The sequence below is a fragment of the Mustelus asterias genome, chromosome 2 (assembly GCF_964213995.1).
Source record: "Mustelus asterias chromosome 2, sMusAst1.hap1.1, whole genome shotgun sequence".
Taxonomy (NCBI): domain Eukaryota; kingdom Metazoa; phylum Chordata; class Chondrichthyes; order Carcharhiniformes; family Triakidae; genus Mustelus; species Mustelus asterias.
In genome coordinates, this window is record NC_135802.1 from 38,468,843 (window position 1) to 38,492,546 (window position 23,704).

The window sequence follows — 23,704 nt, forward strand, 5'->3', positions numbered from 1 at the left end:
CATCTTCTTAGAGAGGAATCGCTTCATCCTGAAGGTTTCGTGGGATGGCATGGCCGCACGTCGACTCCAGCAGGAGAGATCGACCGCAGACTGGCAGCCGACGCCCCCCCCCCCCCCCCCCACCCCCGCCCCCCACGACCAGAGGATGAGACGTCACACCCCCTCTCCTCCCCCACCCCTCCCCCAGGGGATGATACGTCACACCCCCTCCCCCCCGCCCCCCCAGGAGATGATCGGTCACACCCCCTCCCACTGCCTCCCCCCCCACCCCCCCCACACCTCCGCCCCCCCCGACCAGAGGATGAACGTCAGAGAGCCGCTCTCTCCGCGTTCTGCTTTTTATTTCGAGCCCGGGTGCGCTCTGTCAGATTTTTTTCGAACTGCGCAGTTCAGAGCTCCGATCGGTCCGCCAGCGCTAAGCCCCGCCCACGGCGCAGATCGGGCCGGAGCCGGCAAGACGCATATGGGCGCGCTGGAAAGAGGATTCCAGGCGCGGATCTATTTGATGCCCAGATTCGGCACTTAGTCTCAAAATGGTAAAATTCCGTCCCCCCCTGTGTCTGCGTGGGTTTCAAAGAACAAAGAACAAAGAACAATACAGCACAGGAACAGGCCCTTCGGCCCTCCAAGCCCGCGCCGCTCCCCGGTCCAGGATTGAATCCAGAATCCAGGATCCCCGCCCAATTTTCCAGCCTATCTACATACCAATATCCTATCCACCGAGCTGTCCCTCACAGCTACGATGCTTTGTTCATTACAACCTATTAACTTACCCCCACCCCCCCATTCCAGACCATGTGATCTCCAGGGAGAAGCGAAAACCCAGAGTGAAAAACCCCAGGGCCAATATGGGGAAAAAAAAAATCTGGGAAATTCCTCTCCGACCCCCTGAGGCGATCGAAACGAGTCCAGGAGATCACAATGGCCCTGATCGGAAAATGCTTCCCAACCCTAGTCATTTCCACTTCCATGAACACCATATGAATTCCCTGCCCCCGAGACAGGTTCCCAACTATCCGCAGTCTCGCTCTGTACTGGCACCAGCAAGATGATCATAGAATGAAGCCTTGAAACGAGAAACAAGGAACAAGTAGCCCGCGCCGCTCCCTGGTCCAAACTAGACCACTCTTTTGTATCCCTCCATTCCCACTCCGTTCATATAGCTGTCTAGATAAGTCTTAAACGTTCCCAGTGTGTCCGCCTCCACCACCTTGCCCGGCAACACATTCCAGGCCCCCACGACCCTCTGTGTGAAATATGTCCTTCTGATATCTGTGTTAAACCTCCCCCCCTTCACCTTGAACCTATGACCCCTCATGAACGTCACCACCGACCCGGGGAAAAGCTTCCCACCGTTCACCCTATCCATGCCTTTCATAATTTTATACACCTCTATTAAGTCTCCCCTCATCCTCCGTCTTTCCAAGGAGAACAACCCCAGTTTCCCCAATCTCTCCTCATAACCAAGCCCCTCCATACCAGGCAACATCCTGGTAAACCTCCTCTGTACTCTCTCCAAAGCCTCCACGTCCTTCTGGTAGTGTGGCGACCAGAACTGGACGCAGTATTCCAAATGCGGCCGAACCAACGTTCTATACATCTGCAACATCAGACCCCAACTTTTATACTCTATGCCCCGTCCTATAAAGGCAAGCATGCCATATGCCTTCTTCACCACCTTCTCCACCTGTGACGTCACCCAGTTCCTCCAGTGCTCTGGTTTCTTTCCACAGTTGAGGCAAATAACTTGGTATTCTCTTGGGAATGTGTTCGATTGCGATGTCGGAGAGAGAACTCACGATAAAATAATTCCATATGAATTGGTTGGAACAGCTTCCATGGGCTCATCTTTCTCATTCTGGATTTTTCTTCCTGTTTAATATTTATGCTTCGCATGAGTGGATCTCTGGCAAAGCCAGTGTTCATTACCCAGAATCACCCTTGAGAAGCCAGTGATGGTGGTGGGCCTTCATCTTGAACTGCAGCAGTCTATGTGAGCGATGTTGTTAGTGGAGGCAGTGGCACAGTAGAATTATCACTGGGTTAGCAATCCAGAGACCCAGGTAATGTTCTGGGGAACTGTGTTCAAATCCCACCAAGGCAGATGGTGAAATTTAAATTTAATAGAAATTTGGAATTGGAAGTCTAATGATCAATTGTTGTTAAAAACCCATCAGGTTCACTAATGTCCTTTCGGGAAGGAAATCTGCCGCCCTTACCTGGCCTACATGTGACTCCAGATCCACAGCAAAGTGAATCTCTGAAATGGAGGGCAGTTAGGTCTGGGCAAATGCTGGCCCAGCCAGTGATGCCTATATCTTGTAAAAATGAATTTAAATAAAGGCAAGGGGTTCTGGGATGTTGACCCAGTGATAATGAAGGAACGGTAATATATGTCCAAACTGGGATGGCTGTGGTTTTGTGGGGAAGTTGGGGGTGATACTGTTCCCTTGGACTTCCTGCTTTTTAGTCTTTTTTTAAATACTTTTCCAATTCAATCAAATCAAATCCAATTCAGAGTCTCAACAAGTTGAGACATTTCTGATCCAGGCTGGCAAGACAGGGCAAGCGACCATTTACCCTGTCCTGGGCCTGATCTACATGAGCCAAGCTAATTGGAGGAGGGGGAGGTTTCCTCCCCCAAGGCTTGATCTCATTTGCATCTTAGCCAAATGGCCGAGATGCCGCTTTTAAAAAATTGCTTCATATGAAACACACGAAGCTTAAATGTGACCCAATGGCCTCAACCAAGTGCAGCATCCTCTCCATACTACACTTGATCTTAGCCAAAAGGTTTAGTCTTTTTTTTTGTACTTTTCCAATTCAATCAAATCAAATCCAATTCAGAGTCTCAACAAGTTGAGACATTTCAGATCCAGGCTGACAAGACAGGGCGAGCGACCAAACCACCCTGTCCTGGGCCTGATCTACATGAGCCAAGTTGATTGGAGGAGGGGGAGGTTCCTCCTCCAAGACTTGAGCTCATTTGCATCTTAGCCAAAAGGCCGAGATGCCGCTTTTAAAAATTGCTTCATATGAAACATATGAAGCTTCGGTGTAACCTAATGACCTCAACCAAGTGCAGCCGATCCAGATAATACACTTGATCTTAGCCAAAAGGCCGAGAAGTCTTTTTTAAAAATACTTTTCCAATTCAATCAAATCAAATCCAATTCAGACTCTCAACAAGTTGAGACATTTCAGATCCAGGCTGACAAGACAGGGCGAGCGACCAAAATCACCCTGTCCTGGGCCTGATCTACATGAGCCAAGCTGATTGGAGAAGGGGGAGGTTCCTCCTCCAAGACTTGAGCTCATTTGCATCTTAGCCAAAAGGCCGAGATGCTGCTTTTAAAAATTGCTTCATATGAAACATATGAAGCTTCAGTGTAACCCAATGACCTCAACCAAGTGCAGCATCCAATCCATACTACACTTGATCTTAGCCAAAAGGCCGAGAAGTCTTTTTGACTCTTTTATAAACTGAGCCCATGTGGGTGTTCAGGGCAGTCATATTCCTGTTCAGACCACTGTTCCCAGCACTAACCCTTTTGGTAAGAGTATCATAACAAAACTGTGATTGATATTTTAATAATATTTGCATTGTTTCATACATAGGGAAAGTTAGGGTTCCTCCAGACGAGCCACGGTTGTGTGATGTGGCAAGTTACAGGAATGTCAATACATTTGTAGTCTAAAATACTCTGCTACCTTCTAACCAATCAACATTAGCTTAACAACATGACAGGGTCCTGCCACCTATCCATCAAAACACCATGGTCATCTCTGTCATGCCTGACAGGATAAACGTTTAAAACAGTCGCTGCAACAGAGGCCTTTGCTCTTCATAAATAGGGGAAAAAAGCATTGAGGAGATAAAAAGGAGATTGGTGCAGTGCTACTGAGTAGATTTAGAGCATCAGTGAAGATGCATGTTTTTTTAAATCTAAAGTAAGTTCTGAGGAAACTGTGGAAGATAAAATCCATTCATTGCACTGCACTGTATGCTGATGCAATGAGGGGCTATTTTCAGGATTCCTTCTCCTCCAAAAGGCATTGAACATTTGCTGCAGTTGCCAATTGCCTTCAAGCCTCTTTGTCAGTAGCCACACTTTATAAAACCATTGGAGTGAGTGTTGGCCTAGATATGAGGATGTAGAGCACACATTACAGTAAAGCCCAAATCTATCACTTGGCATCAAGGGCCACTGTGAGCGGGGCCATCACACTCTGTCCCGTCCAGCACACAAGTACGAACTTTATTGTAGCACCTTTATACTCGGCCACCATGATTAAGATGAACTAATTCACCAAATAACAAGGATTGAACATAGGGCCTTCATGCATGACTTTAACCACTGACTGAAGAATCACACTGAGCTATTGACAAATTGCCCTCTGACCTCCTCATCTCAAGGGGTGACTTTAAAGGAGTACTACATTCATGAAAAACTGCATGTTGCGTTTGATGGCAATGCATGACATAATAACAAATTATTGCCACATTTGCAAATTAGCTGCACCAAAAATGACAGAGGGATGTTCTGACCATCTTCGTTTCTCAAACAGAATTTGCAAAAGAGCCTTAATAAACTTGGGATCATCCAAAACTCAGCCTGTGTCCAAAGTCGCTCCAAATCCTGTTAACACAATGGCCCTGTGCCCACTCACCTACACAGGCTCCTGCTCAAGGAGCATCTTGATTTTAACATTTTTGCCCATGTTTTCCAATCAATAGCCTCACCCCTCCCTATCTCTGGAATATCCTCCAGCCCTACAATCCTCCAAGATTCTTGTGCCCCTCTAATTCTGGTGGCCTCTTGCGCATCCCCGATTTTAATTTCTCCACCATTGGCATTTGTAGCTAAAGGAATAGAGTATGAAAGTATGGAAATGTTGCTGCAAATGCACAAGGCATTAGTAAGACTGCACCTAGAGTATTGTGCACAGTTTTGTCCCCTTATTTGAGGAGGGATGTAGTTGCTTTGGAGGCAGTTCAGAGGAGGTTCATTAGATTGATTCCAGGGATGAGAGGCTTGCCTTATGAAGAGAGATTGGGCAGTTTAGGCCCATTCTCTCTGGAGTTTAGAAGAATGAGAGAAGATCTAATTGGGATACATAAGATGCTCAAGGGGATTGACAGGGTAGATGTAGAGAAGATATTTCTTCTTGTGGGGCAATCTAGAACAAGGGGTCATAGTTTTAGGATAAGGGGTAGCAGATTTAAAACAATGAAGAGAAATTGCTTTCTCAAAGGGTTGTGAATTTGTGGAATTCGCTATCCCAGAGTACAATGGATGCCAGGACATTGGGTAAATTTGAGGGGGACACAGGCAGATTTTTGATTAGTAATCGGTTGAAGGGTTATGGCAGCAAAGTGAAATTGAGGCTGAGATGGATGGCACGGTGGCACAGTGGTTAGAACTGCTGCCTCACAGTGTCAGGGACCCAAGTTCAATTCCAGCCTTGGGTAACTGTCTGTGTGGAGTTTGCATGTTCTGCCTGTGTCTGCGTGGGTTTTCTCTGGGGTGCTCTGGTGTCCTCCCACAACCCAAAGATGTGTGAGTTAGGTTGATTGGCCATGCTAGGGCCCCGGTGGAATTGTTGGTGCCGACTCAAATGGGCCAAATGACCTCTTTCTGCACTGGAAGGATTCTATGATTTGAAATCAGCCATGATAATATTGAATGGCAGAGCAGACTTGGGAGGCTGAATTGCCTGCTCCTGCTCCTAGTTCTTATGTTCTTGTGTTATTTTGGAGGCTGTACCTTCAGCTGCCAAGCCACAAGCTCTGGAATTCTCTCCCTGTAGCGCACCCTCACTCTACCTTGCTTTCTTCCTTAAGGACACTCCTTAAAACCTACCTCTTTGACCAAGCTTTTAGAAATCTGACTTGCTTCTGTGTCTCAGTGTCATAGTAAGAAGTTTAACAACACCAGGTTAAAGTCCAACAGGTTTATTTGGTGGCAAAAGTCACACAAGCTTTCGGAGCCTTAAGCCCCTACTTCAGGTGAGTTGTTAAACTTCTTACTGTGTTTACCCCAGTCCAATGCCGGCATCTCCACATCATGACTCTCAGTGTCATATCCAGGGCTCCTGAAGTGCCATGGGATGTTTTATTAAGTTAAAGGTTCTATAAAATATAAGTTGTTGTTTTGCCAAACAGCTCTTTTTAATATAAAGACAAGACTCTTTTTTTAAAAACAACATCTGCAGAACTCTAACAGCTCCGAATCTCTCTTCTTCGCAACTGGTCAGACCAGTTTTCAAAATTGTTGACCCAAGTACATTCCCAGTCATTCTGGAGTAACGTGCAATTATAGATACCCATTATTATAGGAGAGGATAATACTAGACAGTAGAAGATCAATCAATCCTTTTGATCTTAATAATAAGAACAAAACTTTCCATACCGAATTATTATAAAAATGACTAGTTTGATTGTTATTTCTGGGAGGCAACGTTGAAAACATCTTTCAGAAATTGAATTCCATGGGTTGTAAAATTAAGGTTGAGCATATATTCACTTCTGTGAAGGACAGATCAGATTTCCATACCAATATGGGTTCAGTATTTACCAACACTTGATCAAAGCAAGATATGATAAAGTTGCTTTAAAAAAATGGATTTTCAGGTTTTATTCTCTGGAACCCTCCCCAAATCCCTTTAGTCTGCTACTTCCTTCAAAGTCTCACAACACCAGGTTAAAGTCCAACAGGTTTATTTGGTAGGACGAGCTTTTGGAGCGCTGCTCCTTCATCAGGTGAGTGGAGAGTTGGGTTCACAAACAGGGCATATATAGACACAAACTCAATTACAAGATAATGGTTGGAATGCGAGTCTTAACAGGTAATCAAGTCTTTACAGGTGCAGACAACGTGAGTGGAGAGAGGGTTAAACACAGGTTATAGAGATGTGTATTGTCTCCAGCCAGGACAGTTAGTGAGATTTTGCAAGCCCAGGCAAGTTGTGGGGGTTACAGATAGTGTGACATGAACCCAAGATCCCAGTTGAGGCCGTCCTCATGTGTGCGGAACCTGGCTATCAGTTTCTGCTCGGCGATTCTGCGCTGTCGTGTGTCTTGAAGGCCACCTTGGAGAACGCGTAAAGACTTGATTACCTGTTAAGACTCGCATTCTAATGATTATCTTGTAATTCAGTCTGTGTCGATGTATGCCCTGTTTGTGAACCCATCTCCCAATCACCTGACAAAAGCTCCGAAAGCTCATGCTACCAAATAAACCTGTTGAATTTTAACCTGGTGTTGTGAGACTTCTTACTGTGCCTACCCCAGTCCAACGCCGCCATCTCCACATCATGTGTGAAATTTGCATGTTCTCCTCGTGTCTGTGTGGGTTTTCTCCGGGCACTTCGGTTTCCCCCCACACTCCAAAGATGTGCGGGTTAGGTGGATTGGCCATGCTAAATTGCCCCTTACTGTCAGGGGGACTAGCTAGTGTAAATGCATGGGGTTATGGGGAAAAGACCTGGGTGGGATTATGGTCTGTGCAGACTCGATGGGCTGAATGACCTCCTTCTGCACTGTAGGATTCTTTGATTCTATGATAAGCAGCGAGCCTAAATCTTCATTATTTCTTGGGGCTTACATTGTCGCTGGTGGTGTTGTTGTCTCAGTCAGGGGAGACCTTCGTACTGTGCAGTGTGAAGCTGAGCTACACAGACTACAGGCAGTCCTTGCACTGACGGCAAAATTGGTTCTTGAAAACTGACTTCTAAGTCAAAACATCGTAACTCGGAACCACTCTTCCCAAAACAACAAGGGGAAATTGGGGATTGGTTCCTGAACTAAGGCTGTACACCCTATTTTCAGCAAAGTAACCCAATATAATTTTGTACTCAATCAATCGTTAAAAAAGTAATATCGCAATAAATTAATATTATACAAAATATACTTTAAAAAAAAGCTTGGAAACATGAAGATTTACCAAGTAAAAATGCATCGTAACTGCAACTAAGCATCTTGAGACAGGGAGATGGATGACGTGGGACATCGATGTGCACATACGTACGTTTTGAATTGTTCACTGGCATGGCAGTAAAGTCAAAACCACCTTTGTAAAGGGTGTCAATTTATAAATGTCGTATGTGCCTTCGTATGTAACGCAAACATCGTAAAGTCGAGGGCTGCCTGTGGAGAGGTTCCAACTGCAATGATCTATGCTGATTGCATGTGATAATTAGTCTCAGCATCCCTGGAATAGCAAGGTTTATGACCTCAATTGCAATGGGCAGGATTTCCATTGTGCAATAAAAGGAAAAATACTGGCATAGAACATAGAACATAGAACAGTACAGCACAGAACAGGCCCTTCGGCCCACGATGTTGTGCCGAGCTTTATCTGAAACCAAGATCAAGCTATCCCACTCCCTATCATCCTGGTGTGCTCCATGTGCCTATCCAATAACCGCTTAAATGTTCCTAAAGTGTCTGACTCCACTATCACTGCAGGCAGTCCATTCCACACCCCAACCACTCTCTGCGTAAAGAACCTACCTCTGATATCCTTCCGATATCTCCCACCATGAACCCTATAGTTATGCCCCCTTGTAATAGCTCCATCCACCCGAGGAAATAGTCTTTGAACGTTCACTCTATCTATCCCCTTCATCATTTTATAAACCTCTATTAAGTCTCCCCTCAGCCTCTTCCGCTCCAGAGAGAACAGCCCTAGCTCCCTCAAGCTTTCCTCATAAGACCTACCCTCCAAACTAGGCAGCATCCTGGTAAATCTCCTCTGCACTCTTTCCAGCGCTTCCACATCCTTCTTATGGTGAGGTGACCAGAACTGCACACAATTTTCCAAATGTGGTCTCACCAAGGTCCTGTACAGTTGCAGCATAACCCCACGGCTCTTAAACTCCAACCCCCTGTTAATAAAAGCTAACACACTATAGGCCTTCTTCACAGCTCTATCCACTTGAGTGGCAACCTTTAGAGATCTGTGGATATGGACCCCAAGATCTCTCTGTTCCTCCACAGTCTTCAGAACCCTACCTTTGACCCTGTAATCCACATTTAAATTAGTCCTACCAAAATGAATCACCTCACATTTATCAGGGTTAAACTCCATTTGCCATTTTTCAGCCCAGCTTTGCATCCTATCTATGTCTCTTTGCAGCCTACAACAGCCCTCCAACTCATCCACCACTCCACCAATCTTGGTGTCATCAGCAAATTTACTGATCCACCCTTCAGCCCCCTTCTCTAAGTCATTAATAAAAATCACAAAGAGCAGAGGACCAAGCACTGATCCCTGTGGCACTCCGCTAGCAACCTGCCTCCAGTCCGAAAATTTTCCATCCACCATCACCCTCTGTCTTCGATCAGATAGCCAGTTACCTATCCAATCTGCCAACTTTCCCTCTATCCCACACCTCCTTACTTTCATCATAAGCCAACCATGGGGGACCTTATCAAACGCCTTACTAAAATCCATGTATATGACATCAACTGCCCTACCTTCATCAACACACTTAGTTACCTCCTCAAAAAATTCAATCAAATTTGTGAGGCACGACTTGCCCTTCACGAATCCGTGCTGACTATCCCGGATTAATCCGCATCTTTCTAAATGGTTGTAAATCCCATCCCTAAGGACCTTTTCCATCAATTTACCAACCACCGAAGTAAGACTAACCGGTCTATAATTACCAGGGTCATTTCTATTCCCTTTCTTAAACAGAGGAACAATATTCGCCACTCTCCAGTCCTCTGGCACCCTCCCCGTGGACAGTGAGGACCCAAAGATCAAAGCCAAAGGCTCTGCAATCTCATCCTTTGCCTCCCAAAGAATCCTAGGATATATTTCATCAGGCCCAGGGGACTTATCGACCTTCAGTTTATTCAAAACTGCCAGGACATCCTCCCTCCGAACATCTATTTCCTCCAGCCTATTAGCCTGTAACACCTTCTCTTCCTCAAAAACATGGCCCCTCTCTTTGGTGAACACTGAAGAAAAGTATTCATTCATCACCTTGCCTATCTCTACTGACTCCATACACAAGTTCCCACTACTGTCCTTGACCGGCCCTAACCTCACCCTGGTCATTCTTTTATTCCTCACATAAGAGTAAAAACCCTTGAGGTTTTCCTTGATCCGACCCGCCAAGGACTTCTCATGTCCCCTCCTAGCTCTCCTAAGCCCCTTTTTCAGCTCATTCCTTGCTAACTTGTAACCCTCAATCGAGCCATCTGAATCTTGTTTCCTCATCCCTACATAAGCTTCCCTCTTCCTTTTCACAAGACATTCCACCTCTTTCGTGAACCATGGTTCCCTCACTCGGCCATTTCCTCCCAGCCTGACAGGGACATACCTATCAAGGATACCCAGTATTTGTTCCTTGAAAAAGTTCCACTTTTCATTAGTGCATGCCTGGCAGCATCTGTGGAGAGAGAAACAGAGTTATCGTCTTGAGTCCAATATTGACTCTTCTTTGACACTCAGGAACAATGTGTTCCTGGTATGTCCGCCACCACAATTTTTATTGTGTTAGCAAATTAAAGGCCAGGGAGCGGGCCTGCCATCCAATCGAGGATGACCAGCAGGCTCCCATGACAGGAGGGCCAATGGGAAGCCCTCCAGCAATGACACATTAGCAACTCCATTGGCCAAGATGGAAGTTGTTGATTCATGACGGACGGAGAGTAGCGCCACAGAAATGCTCAGATATTTTAAAAATTAAAATGGCTATAGCTTCCTGCCCATCGTCTGTGGACAGCTGTGGCCTGGCAGCCATGATGGCTGTCCCCGGCTCTTGTGGTCCCTCACAAGATTAGTTTCAGCTTGATGTTTAAAACTCGCATGTTAAATCCCAGTTGATGCAAGAAAGCCGCCTTAAAAAACCCCTTAATTGCCTTCAACTAACTACCCACCACGCTCAGGTGGGGATCCGTTCTAAGCCTGATGCGGCCTTGCTAAAAATGGCTCTGGGTCAGGATCACTGTGCGGAACAAGCATGACATCCGGTGACTAGAAAGATACAGGTTCAACTCCCTCCGATCCCAACCCCACAGGGCTGGCTTCTGGTATATAATAGGGGGAGGAGGAAAGCAATTTGCCTCTGGCCTGTTGCACCATTCAATGAGACTATGGCTGATTAATCTCTCCACTCTTATCTGTCTCTATTCTACAATGACTCCTTTCCAAAGATCTAGCAATCTTAGTCTTAGAATCTTTAATTGACTCAGCATCCACAGCCAATGGAGATAACAGGTTCCAGATTACCACCACCTTCTCTGTGGAAAGCCGGCTTTGGAATTTTAAACAGAAACAGAAAATGTTGGAAAGTCTCGGCAGATCTGACAGCATCTGTAGGGAGAGAATAGGACCGACGTTTCGAGTGCAGATGACCCTTTGTTTGAGCTCTGATGAAGGGTCATCTAGTCTCGAAATGTTGGCTCTATTCATTGAATCATAGAATCCTACAGGGCAGAAGGAGACCATTCGGCCCATCGAGTCTGCACTGAACACAATCTCACCCAGGGCCTATTCTCATAACCCCATGTATTTACCCTAGCTAGTACCGCTGACACTAAGGGGTAATTTAGCACAGCCAATCAACCTAACCCGCACATCTTTGGACTGTGGGAAGAAACCGGAGCACCCGGAGGAAACCCACGCAGACACGGGGAGAATGTGCAGACTCCGCACAGACATTGACCCAAGCCGGGAATTGAACCTGGGGTCCCTGGTGCTGTGATGCAGCGGTGCTAACCATTGCGCCATTGTGCCGCCCGTATAGTCTCTCCCCACAGATGCTGTCAGACCTGCCGAGATTTTCCAGCATTTTCTGTTTTTGATTCAGATTCCAGCATCCGCAGTATTTTGCTTTTATCTTTGGAATTTTAACTCCACAGTGTGTATGTTGCTGCTGCCTGTAGCTACCCTGTCAGGAGATCTGCTGTCAAGATATGTCACACTCGGCTGCCTCCTGCCTTCCTCACGCATCCACTGTAATTCGTTTGCAACCACTCTGTGGTGTCAGTCATCCAACTACGCCAAGGTCACTCTCCTTCTCCTGTCCTCTGCTGAAAGAGACCCCTGTCGCATTTAAGCTTTGATCAAATGTGTGTGTGCATTTTTTGAGAAACAGGTTTGCTGCTCAGAAGCCAGGCCTGATTGATGGAGTAGGTACCCTGTTGAATGGGAAAATGTTGAAGCAGACGACACAGCTGGAGAACAGGTAACTCTGTGCTATAGAGATTGCTGGAATGAGTGGGTACAAATTGGCTTGGAAGGTTATGGGGAGGGGGGGGGGGGGGGTTGTGGGGGGCACATTGATTGCGGGAGCCCAGAGACAGATCGGGGTAGAAATGGGGTTTGATCAGTAGTCGAGGGGTGGTGGGTCCGATTGTTTGGTGAGTATTTGGTGATATTACTGGAGTCTCCAGTTATGTGGGAGAGTCGGTGATGTCACTGGGAGTCACATCTTTGTGGAGGTGGCATGGCCAATCATGGGAAACAGCTTTTGGAATCACATCAGGTTTCAATTGTCAGAGGGTAGAAGGTTAGAATGGAGGCAGCGGGAAGCACTCCTGCAACTCCTGGCCTACCAGCAGTCTTGGAAATGCATTTACCTTTTCCAGACATCAGCCCCCATCTCCCTTCAGCTGCTGAGTATTATATTTTTAGAATGATACAAAGGCACCAATCACTCCTAAGGGATTGTGTAAACACATTGTGAGTTCACTTATTTAGGCGAGGTACATGGGAACATTTATACATGGACAGAGAGCTTGAATACAGCAGAGTCGCTGAGTATGTGTGTGTGCTCTCTGCTGAAAGCAAAAACGAAACTAAAACTGGACACATGACATGCTTCCTTTCTAGTGGGCAGCACGGTGGCACAGTGGTTAGCACTGCTGCCTCACAGCGCCAGGGACCTGGGTCCAATTCCGGCCTTGGGTGGCTATCTGTGTTGAGTTTGCACATTCTCCTTGAATCTGCGCAGGTTTCCTCAGCGTGCTCCAATTTCCTCCCACAGTCCCAAGATGTGCGTGTTAAGTTGATTGGCCATGGTAAATTGACCCTACTGTCGGGGGATTAGCAGGGTAAATATGTGGGGTTACGGGAATAGGGCCTGGGTGGGATTGTGGTTGGTGCAGACTCGAAGGGCTGAATGGCCTCTTTCTGCACTGTAGGGATTCTATGATCTTGGTCCTGAACATATTCTATGATTCTATGATATCCTTGTCACTGCGACTGGTTGTCACATATCTTCCGTGAGATCCTGGGTGTGAACTTGTCCCAAATGCAAACTTGGCAATTCTGTCACCACATTTTTATCATTCACCTTGTTCATCTTCTCTTGCAGTTGTAAAAGTTGTTCCCTAGTTTCTGAGAGAGTAAAATGGATAAGGGCAGATAAATTAGTCTGCACCTGTCTGCCAAACATGAGCTCTGCCAGTGATGTAATAGATTAGCTTAAAGGTGTTGCTTTCAAATGTAGCATCACAATGTACGGATCTTGCTTGGTCTGTCTACACTTGAGATTAGGGATTTCATCATGCAAGGCATTATTCAGCTAGGCCATTAGATCTGAGGTAATGAAGAGATGAAGTAGTGTGGTCGATACAACACTTCTGACAAATATCCGGAAAAGGCTTACCAGTAAATTATCTGTAATGATCTCTCTAGACACACCAAATAAACTGAAAATAGTACTTAGACTGTGTGCGACAGTAATGCTTGACATATTATACAATTATTGAATAATGGGCTCCTGGTAAAGTGGTTGACGATGATGCTGAAATCAGTGCCAAAGTGGTTGGATGCAATTTTGGAGTTAGCTGCTGGGTTTCTGAGGCCTTGCAAATGCAGCCACCCAGGGTTAAACCTAATATGGGTAATAATAATCTGGGGAACACATTCTTATTAACCAAATTTCTTGCAATTTGGAATGATAATATTTGCCTTTCCCCTGGACCTCCTTTGTTAAAAGTAGCGATGGATGAGCTCAAGCTGGGTTGGCTTTGAGGTGGGGTGTGACTCAGATATTTTGTGACTTGGAGGATAACCTGGGAGTAATAAGTTCCTATGTTGTTTTTGATCTTGTTCTTTTCAGTGGTAGATTCTTATTGTTTATAAGGATTGTTTATGAACGGCTTACTGGGCCACTTCAGAAGGAACTAAGATTCAAGTATGTAAAGTGGACTAGCATCACTGTCATAACGTTTTGGATTTTTATGTTAGATGACTTCTCCAACACAGTAATTGTCAGTCACTTCTATATGCAGATCTTCCTTGCAGAGGCTGTTATATGGAACACGCCTCTTCTCCCCAATGATTTGGACAACTTAGCATGCTTGAAACAGAGAACCTGTACTTTGGACAGTGGCTGCTGGAATGTATGTCGCCACTTAAATACCCCTCTCTTCACAAACATTGGGCTGGGATAAACTCTCTACTGAGTCGAGGCATAGGCTATATATGTTAATAAGCATTTCGTTTGTGTAACATTTATAAACAAACAGGAAGCGTTTCACACAACGAGAGATACAATATGTATCATATATCTATATATATATATCCGCAGCCCTCAGAACATAAAATCAATAAAGATGCTAATTAGTCTCTTACAGCGGCACGGTGGCACAGTGGTTCGCACTGCTGCTTCTTAGCGCCAGGGACGCAGGTTCAGTTCCGGCCTCGGGTCACCGTCTGTGTGGAGTTTGCACGTTCTCCCCATGTCTGCCTGGGTTTCTTTCAGGTGCCCTGGTTTCCTCCCACAGGCCAAAGATGTGCAGATTAGGTGGATTGGCCATGCTAAATTGCCCCTTAGAGTCAGGAGGATTAACAGGGAAAATACCTAGGGTTACGGGGATAGGGCCTGGGTGGGATTGTTGTCGGCGCAGGCTTGACGGGCTGAATGGCCTCCTTCAGCACCTGTAGGGATTCTACAATTCCATGATTCTCTCCCTAAACATGGATCTTTAAATACAATTGACATTAAGCCTATGAGACCTTGTTGCTTTAGGCTTTATGGCACAGGCAACCCTTGTTGGCTGATATTCTGTGAAGTTCACACATCTGTGCCTGCCCCTTTTTCTGTGAATACCTTCCCCCAAATTCAGGAGATGAAACCCCTGCCCATCAAGCTATCAATCATGGAAGGATTCAGCCAAGTGGGGGCCTGTCGCCTTTCAGAGGGTACAGAAATAATCAAAGTCACCTTGGGGTTGAAAGCCCCTATTTCTTGATGTATAACCAGGAGGCTTCCAATAGTCTCCTCGGCTACTCTCGTAAATTAAATAGATTGACATCTTAAACAAGCACGATGCTAGGACAGTGGTATGGCAGTAGGATAATGGAGCAATCTCTAATAAAACAACATAGAAGTACAAATCTTCCTTTTCTTTTTAATGTCAAAAAATGTTTGAGGTTATAACAATAGTTCTCTCATACTGATTAACTCATTAACACTTCAAATCAACTAGTTTTCAAAAAAAACCTTTTGTTTTGAAAAGAAATCCAGCTAGTAAACAAACTACTTCAGATATATATTTCCCCTAAAAAGGAAATACGGCAGGATCTTCAGTATTAACCCCTTACATGCAAAATGTAGCATTGAAAGAACACAAGTCAAAAGGAATCAATACAGGTAAAAATTCATTTTGCCCCTGTAGTTTCCTTCTGTGGAGAAGCTTTGAGCTATTTTATTTTTAACAAAGTGTTGAAAGCTGTTTTATTGGAGGCAGTTGGCCTGTAATGTTGCTGTGTTTCGGTGGTGTAGTTCTTGCTTCTAAATCAGAAGGTTGTGGTTCAAGTCCCAGTCATAGGGCAGGATTTACCATACAACATGTGGCAGTGGAGATGGTCTGCCATTGATTGGCGGTGGGATTTTCCAGTCCCACCGTTGTCAATGGGGTTTCCCTTTGAACGCATTCTCGCCACTCTGAAACCTTCGGTGGGGGGTGCCATTGGCAGGACCAAAAGGTCCCACCAGCGCGAAAGACCAGAAAGTTCTGGCCCTGTGAAAGGTGCTATCTTTCAGGTGAGAGCTTCAATCCTTTCAGGGTGGCACAGTGGCACAGTGGGTTAACACTGCTGCCTCCCAATGCCGTGGACCCAGGCTCAATTCCAGCCTTGGGTGACTGTCTGTGTGGAGTTTGCACGTTCTCCACGTGTCAGTGTGGGTTTGCTCCAGGTGCTCCACTTTCCCCCCACAGTCTAAAGATGTGTGGTTAGGTTGATTTGCCATGGGAAATTGCCCCTTAGTGTCAGGGGGATTAATAGGGTAACGTGGGGTTACAGGGATAGGGCCTGGGTGAGATTGTTGTCGGTGCAAGCTCGATGGGCTGAATGGCCTCTTTCTGCATTGTTGGGAATCTATGATTCAATGAAGAGATGAATAATTCCATGATAAGAAATGGGGAGCTTTCCCTGCCGTTCCACAACATAACTGCAAAGGATTATCTGGTCATTAGCACTTTGCTGTTTGTGGAACTTGCTGTGCACAATTTGAAAAAAACCCAGAAGATATGCCTTTATATAGCACCCTTCATGACTGCAGGACATCCCAAAGTGCTTTACAGTCAATTAAGTTCTTTGAAAGTGTAACCACTTAAAAGTGCAGCAGCCAATTTGTGCACTGAACCAACCGAAAGCCAAAAAGGAAATCTGCCCTGCTTGGACAAAATCAAAGTTTTATTTGGGATTGAAAAGAGGGAAAGGTTATTCGGAGAGAGGAGAGTCAGGCAGGGGGTAATGAGCAAGAGGGAGTGGGTCGAGGTGGACAGGACAGCTCCCCGAGCTGCAGGCATTGTGTGACATTGCTTCACACAAGCCCCCAGCAGCACCCGATGTGAGCAACTGCCTAGCAGACACAAAGAGCACCAAGTGAGCATGTGCAGTTATTCCTGTCGCCGGGCAGATCAGTGTCAAAAGTTCTTTCATGTTTCTCTGAGAAGGCAGATGGGGCTTCAACTTAACAACTTATCGGAAAGACAGAGCGACTGTCAGAGTTTCCACATTACTCCACATCAAAACGACTTAATTGGTTGTGCAATGTTCTGGGACATCCGAAAGTCATGAAAGGCACTATATAAAATATTTCTTCCAACTTTACTAAATTCAATATCACAACTTGCCTTAATAGGATATAAACTCTCGACCTCTAGAGTTCTAGCCCAGTACAGTAACTATTACACTCGGAAACCCTGGCAGAAGTGAAGTTCATAAGTGTCTGTGGGGAAAAAATATGCAGGCATCTTTGGGAAAACAAGTCCTACTGCTGGGGTCATTGCGCAATGTTGGGATTGGACTGCGTGGTGCTGTAACATCTGGTAGGAATGTTGATGTGCCAATTGGTGGAGATGATTTCACAGAGATGTGCTCCCTCATTTGGAACTCCCAGTGGCAGAGTTCCTAACATAATGATTTTCCCAGAGGAGATTTCTCTAATGGGGAGGCGATGGCCCAGTGGTATTATCGCTAGACTATCAATCCAGAAACTCAGCTAATATTCTGGACACCCAGGTTCAAATCCCACCACAGCAGATGGTGGAATTTGAATTCAATAAAAAATAATATCTGGAATTAAGAATCTACTGATGACCATAAAACCATTGTCGATTGTCAGAAAAACCCATCTGGTTCACTGATGTCTTTAGGGAAGGAAACTTGCTGTCCTTACCTGGTCTGGCCTACATGTGACTCCAGAGCCACAGCAATGTGGTTGACTCTCAACTACCCTCGGGCAACTAGGGATGGGCAATAAATGCTGGCCAGGCAGTGACGCCCATGTCCCACGGATGAATTTAAAAAATCCAACACTATGACATTTATTTTTCAGAATGCTGCAACACTCCACACCCTGTCAAGTCTATCATTTGCAGGTAAGAGGACTGAAGAGACAGCAATTGTGCATCACTGACCACCTGCACTCTGACACACAAATGCACACAAACACACAGACACACACACACAGGCACACACAGATACAGATGCACACACATACACACATACACACATGCACACACAGACACTCACACACGCACACACAGACACAGACGCACACACACACACTGACACACGCACACACACACACAGACACACACACAGACACAGACACACACAGGGAGACACATCACTTCATAGTCATCTGTTGTCATTCATGCAGATCTGAAAGCAATATGGAGGGAGGCAGGACAAGCTGGAGGTATAAGAACTGAGTCTCAAATGAGGGTGGCATGGTAGCACAGTGGTTAGCAGTGCTGCTTCACAGCACCAGGGACCCAGTTCGATTACCGGCTTGGGTCACTGTCCGTGTGGAGTTTGAATGATCTCCCCGTGTCTGCGTGGGTTTCCTCTGGGTGCTCCGGTTTCCTCCCACATTCTAAAAGACGTTCTGGTTAGGTGCATTGACCCGAACAGGCGCCGGATTGTGGCGACTAGGGGAGTTTCACAGTAACTTCATTGCAGTATTAATGTAAGCCTTACTTAACTTTAACTTTACTGTGTCAAGAAATAACCTGTCTCTCCACCTCCCCCACTCCCTGACCCTGCACTGGCAATTATTTTTGGGGGAAAAAAAGCTCAGATGTAGAATGCAACACTTGTCCCATTCAGTGCTGTCCCCTCACACCATCTCTCTTAAAGACTTTGGTTCTCACAATCAACTGTTGAAGAATGAACAGAGTAAGAAGTCTCACAACACCAGGTTAAAGTCCAACAGGTTTATTTGGTAGCAAATACCATAAGCTTTCGGAGCATGCTTGTGGAGCAATGGGGAGGGAGGCTGGGCAAATGGGTAGGACTGGGTCTCTAAGGAGCTGTGTCAAGAAATAAACTGTCTCTCCACCTCCCGTGCCCCAAAACCCTGCACCCACAAGCATTTCTGGAAACAAAGATCATACGTAGAGTGTAACTTTCCTCCCATTCAATCTTAGTGGCAGACAGATCAGTGTGCTTCACACAGTTATACCTGGAGGTGGCACGAGAACGTGATTAGCACTGCTGCCTCACAGTGCCAGGGATCCGGGTTCGATTCCTGGCTTGGGTCACTGTCTGTGTGGAGTTTGCACGTTCTCCCCGTGTCTGTGTGGGTTTCCTCCGGGTGCTCCGGTTTCCTCCCACACTCCAAAGGTGTGCGGGTTAGGTGGATTGGCCATGCTAAATTTGCCCCTTAGTGTCAGGGGGACGAGTGAGGGTAAGTGCATGGGGTATGGAGGTAGGGCCTGGATGGGATTGTGGACCGAATGGCCTCCTTCTGCACTGTAGGGTTCTGTGATCTCTATGATCTATGATCTCTATTCTATTGCCTCTACCGCGTTCACCCTGTCCACTTGCCCACCAAACCAAACCATCTCTAAGCATCTCTGCCTCCCTCTCTTCCTTTAAGGCCTGCCTTAAAATCCATTTCTCGTGGCGAAGCATTTTGTCTTCCCACCTGTAGCTTTGGCCTAACTTTGATTTTCATCTGATTATGGTACAAAGAGCTAAAAATCAGTTTCCTCCCATTTTTTTGAGCGTGGGAGTTATGATTCATGGTCTGACCGTGACCAGACCTGTTCAGGCAAGTAGCAATCAAACTTCATGTTAACTTTTCATCTGAGGAGCAGTGGTGCTCAGCCGAGCATGACCCATGCTGCTGGCTGGCCGAATACTAAACAGAGGGATGTGCAGGTGTGTGCTGGGGGTGGGGGTGGAGGTGAGGCAGAGGGGGAGGGGGCGGTGAGCAGCAGCGTTTGTGGCTAGCTGATGTTTGAGTTTATAGAATCCCTACAGTGCAGAAGGCCATTTGGCCCATCGAGCCTGCACCGACTACAATCCCACACAGGTCCTATCCCCGTAACCCCATTTGATTTGATTTGATTTATTATTGACTAGCCTTTCGAAGTGCTTCATAATGATTTACCCTGCTGGTTCCCCTGACACATGGCCAATCAACCCAACCCACACATCTTTGGACTGTGGGAGGAAACCGGAGCACCCGAAGGAAACCGACACAGACACGGGGAGAATGTGTCGACTCTGCACAGACCAAGCCGGGAATCAAATGGGTCCTTGGTGCTGTGAGGCAGCAGTGCTAACCACTGTGCCACCATGCCACCCTTATCAGCGTCTCTTAAAGGCTGCTTGTCCCTCTTAAAGGGGAGCTGCACTTATTAAATGAAGCCACTGCTCATTGCCTGTACAGTGATTGACTTGGACTGGAAGATGAATGAATGAAGCACTCGGGAGGAGGAAGGATTCCCAGGTTCACAGATACAAACTGGAGGCTTCACTGAGAGAGGTCAACAGGAACAAAGGAGACATCTTTCTGTGGGAAGTCTGGAGGCGTTCCGGAGGGAATGGGAGCAGATGGCCCTGAAGGCCAGTCAACAGTGCCACAGGGCACTGGGAGGAGGTGGCACAGTCACTGGATGAGACCAAAAATCCAGGGACCCAAGGCAATGCCCTGAGGACTCAGGCTTGAACCCTAGGGCAGCACGGAGGCACAGTGGTTAGCATTGCTGCATCATAGCAGCAGGAACCCAGATACGCTTCCCAGGTTGGGTCACTGTCTGTATGGAGTTTGCACATTCTCCTCGTGTCTGCGTGGGTTTCCTCCAGGTGCGCCGGTTTCCTCCCACAGTCCGAAAGTTGTGTTGGTTAGGTGCATTGGCCATGCTAAATTCCCTCAGTGTACCCGAGCAGGCGCCAGAGTGTGGCAACTAGGGGTTTTCACAGAAATTTTGTTACGGTGTTAATGTAAGCCTACTTGTGACAATAATAAAAAAACTTTAAAACTTTAAACTTTAAAACTTTACCACGGCAGAGGGTGAAATTTGAATTCAATAAAATCTGGAATTTAAAGTCTAATGATGACCATGAAATGATTGTTGCAAAAACCCATTCTGTTTCACTAATGTCCTTTAGGGAAGGAAATCTGCCATCTTTACCCGGTCTGGCCTACATGTGACTCCAGAGCCAGACCAATGTGGTTGATTCTGAAATGGCCTAGCAAGCCACTCAGCTCAAGGGCAATTAAGGATGGGCAACAAATGCTGGCTTAACCCGTGACACCCACATCCCACAAATGAATAAAACAAAAGAATTTCAAGAGTGTATCTTCACAGAACAACTCTCACCCACCGCTCCACCCAACCTCGCACCGTTCGCAGAGTGCTATACCTCTACCATTCACCCATCATCGGTCCCTAGCAGTCAGGTTCACCACTTCACCCTCATACACCTACCTACCAAGGATGCCAGCCTTCTTCTGCCTCCATATGCCTCCAGCTATTCAGCTTTGGAAGGCACATCACCCAAACACAATGCAGCACAATCACCAATAATCCTCCCTCTCTCTTGCAGCATCAGGTCACACACATTAGAAGAGAGCAGAGCAGTGCCAGCAGGGGCAGGTATGCTTGCATCTCCTAAGCTGGGAGAAGGCGATGGTACTCCATACCAGTGACTGCACTGCAACAGAGCAGCGTCAACATTCAGGAATACTGTAAATTCCAGTGCTCATCCAGTGATGAGCTTTCCACCTCATCATTATCCCGCAGCACAGCATGAAAGCAAGTTGCAGATGGTGTGACTGTGGACTACACTCCCACCCCCTTTCCCTCCTACCAACCCCCCCCCTTCTGATTTTCTTTCGGATACCCCCGGACACTGCCACTAGCCCAGCCTTGGCAGCCACAGGAGGGAGGGTGAGAGCAACACTGCAGATAAAGAAGCACCGTCACCTCACCTCACACTCACAAGCCTCAGCTCAGATACGGCACTGCATAAACTATAGAGATTGGTGTAGATTAGCACGGGCCATGAGTGGGCTGCAAGTAGGCCGTGGGACAAGAATAACACACCTTCCAATTCACTGGAGAGACAGTTCACACGGGTTCTGCAACAGGGGATTCAGGTAAGGACTTTGCAGGGGTTGCATACTGAGGAATCTTGCTGAGCAGACACACTTGGTGCATTGGCCAACTGGACAGATACATCTCTTGTCACTGTCAAAGAGCATGTAGGAGTCCAATTTAGCACAGAGCATCACGCAAAGGTTGGAGCCCATCCGTTCCATCGTGGATTTGGTTGTCAACTCCAGGAGAGTGCGTGGGAATGCAGTCATGATGCAGCAACTGGTGGGATTGCCGGCTCAGCTTCTGCTGTGACTCAGGCTGAAGGAAGCCCAGCTCTTCCTGCTGCAGAGAGAGCTCAGACTGAGCTTGCGAGATCCAAAATGGCTCCCGTTCAAGCCCAGCTGCCTGTGGGTATCAGAGCTCATAGAGGAGTACAGGCTCTCACAGCAACCCAGCAATCAATGCTCCAGCAGATTCACAGGGCTGTGGAGGCACTACCTGGGGGAGTGCCAGTGGCATCGTGCATTGTAAACCTGTTGCCCTCTCTCAGGGTGACAGCGTTTATGCTCCCATTACTGACACTCCACCCAGTGCCCTTGCTGTTGCCTCTCAGTCAGCCAGCCCAGATTGCAGCCACCCACACGGATATGATGCAGTCCAAAGCCGGGAGCTCAACCCCCTGAGCTGCTGGAGTCCAGTAAGGCCATCTGCAGTCTCTCTCAGATGAGCTTTCTAGCAGCCATGTTGCAATCACATAGAATCCCTGCAGTGCAGAAAGAGGCCACTTGGCCCATTGAGTCTGCACAGACCACAATCCCACCAGGCCCTGTCCCCATAACCCCACGTATTTACCCTCCTCGTCCCCCTGACACTAAGGAGCAATTTAGCATGGCCAATCCACCTAACTAGCACATCTTTGGACTGTGGGAGGAAACCGGAGCACCCGGAGGAAACCCACGCAATCACAAGGAGAATGTGCAAACTCCACACAGACAGCGACCCGAGCCGGGAATCAAACCTGGATCCCTGGAGCTGTGAGGCAGCAGTGCTAACCACCGTGCCACCCTGTCACTTGGGTAGCTAAGTAGGAGCCAGGTAAAGGCACCAGTGGAACAGGAACTACAGGAATGTGCAGGGCAACTTGTTCATTTGTGTTTGTATAATTATTATCATAGAATCCCTACAGTGCACAAAGAGGCCATTCAGCCCATCGAGTGTGTACCGACAACAATCCCACCCAGGCCCTATCCCCAATCAACCTAACCCACACATTTTTGGATTGTGGGAGGAAACCGGAGCCCCCGGGGGAAACATGGTGAAGCATGTCTGCTACGACTCTCACCAACTTTTAAAGATGCACCATCGAAAATATTCTTTCTGGTTCTATCACCGCTTGGTATGGCTTGTTTCTTCAAAAGGGACTCTTCAAAATGCAGCTAATGAAAATACAACAAAACTTACTCCAACTTATAAATCAAAGAAAGGGTTTAATAAAGAAACATCATTACTCCAAACTTGGGGCCTCACCCTGCACCACTCCAAGCTCCTCACAATTCTCCAGTTCCGTATTTATAGTGAATCAGCTGGTCAGCTATTACATCACTCTGTAATTGGTTCCATGGTTTACTGGGTCAGCTGACCCTTACATCTTGTTCCCATTAGTCACATTACATCCAATACGAAGTTGTCACCGGTTACATTCTAACATGGCTCCTGCTCTGCCGAAGACCACAACAAAGTACAAAGGGTCGTGAACCGCAAAGCCCAGTCCATCACAAAAACCAGCCTCCCATCCATTGACTCTGTCTACACTTCCCGCTGCCTCGGAAAAGCAGCCAACATAATCAAGGACCCCACGCACCCCGGACATTCTCTCTTCTGCCTTCTTCC